Below are 1299 nucleotides of genomic sequence, written 5' to 3' on the forward strand. Positions count from 1 at the left end.
AAATTGGATGTCTGCTGGCTGAGCCCAGCCCTACTAAAGAAATCAAATGATCTTCCTTGGTTTCAAAGCCCCGATGGCATACGTATCCCCGAATCTGTCAATCTAGATGAACCCTCCTTTGCTGAGTGCCTGTTCTAGCAACTTCTCTCTCTGTGAGAGGGTCTGCGTGGAGAGGCTTCAGTGCAGAGCGTGCCCCCAGCCCCCAGCGGCGGGACACAGAGTTGGGGAAGCTGCTCTGTGACTGTCCAGTTCTTCACCTGGGATCACGGGCGGCTGTAGGAAAGGCTCCCAAAGCTGTCTCAGGTACCCTCGAGAAGGAAGCCGAGAGATCTGCATTCCAGGAGGATATGCTCTTACCCTGTCCTTGTTCATTTTGGCCCAAGAGTATACTTTCTTTCCCTTGACATTGAGAAACTCAGTTAAGCATCTCTTCCAAATAAACTGTGCTGGGGAGAAGAAGAAAGGAGGCATTCCTATTGGTAATGCCGCCTACTTCTTGTTTTACTTATTGCCAATATGTATTGGCTCGCTAACACCACTCAGAGTAGTTAGCAGGATAGGCTCAAGAGTAGGCTGATGAGGAAGAACTTACATTAAGTGGTGTTCTCCAGAGATAGAACTTGAGATGAGAACTGGTGCAGTGCTACCAGGAGAAACTAGAAAGGGAGAGAGAGGACAAAGACTAGCCTGGTTAGAAGGAAGGTTGTGCCTACCCCGCAAAGCTGGACTGGACTTCAGGTAGGGCCTGCAGGGAGTCCTGGAGCACCCATCTTCAGATCACACATTGTTCCAATTTGAGGTAAGACAGCTGGGCTTCCTGTGCCTGTACATGTCCATCATTCGCCAAGGTCTTTCCAGAGTGATATCAGCCCCCTAGGCGTGCTGGCTCTGTGCGTGTGGGAAATGCAACCTCCATCGCTCAGCACAGTCCCTGGAGGAAGTGGAAGAGGAGAAGCACAAAGAAGCCAGGACATGGCACAGGGAAAGAGATAAGAAAGGGTTGGATGGACCTGTTTGCAGCAAAGCCATGGCCCAACACAGACCATCCCTGTCTGTATAGCTCTAACTGCCTCTCATGCATTCACTCCTTGCCACCATAGCTTCTTGAAGGCTGGAGGTGACTTCAGTTTTGTGGGAAACTCCACCGGAGGAGATTTGGGGGGCAGAAGTGTAGCCCCTGCTCCTGGGCGCTGGATTCCCACAGCCCAAGTTGTATATTTAGCGTCTCCTTCCTTAAACCCATTCCAGGTGCCGTAGATCAGTGCACATTTCCCCCAGTCCATCTGGCTTGCTGGGTGA

The sequence above is a fragment of the Dipodomys merriami genome, unplaced genomic scaffold, assembly GCF_024711535.1.
Source record: "Dipodomys merriami isolate MVZ:Mamm:240054 unplaced genomic scaffold, mDipMer1.0.p SCAF_2, whole genome shotgun sequence".
NCBI classification, from domain to species: Eukaryota; Metazoa; Chordata; class Mammalia; order Rodentia; family Heteromyidae; genus Dipodomys; species Dipodomys merriami.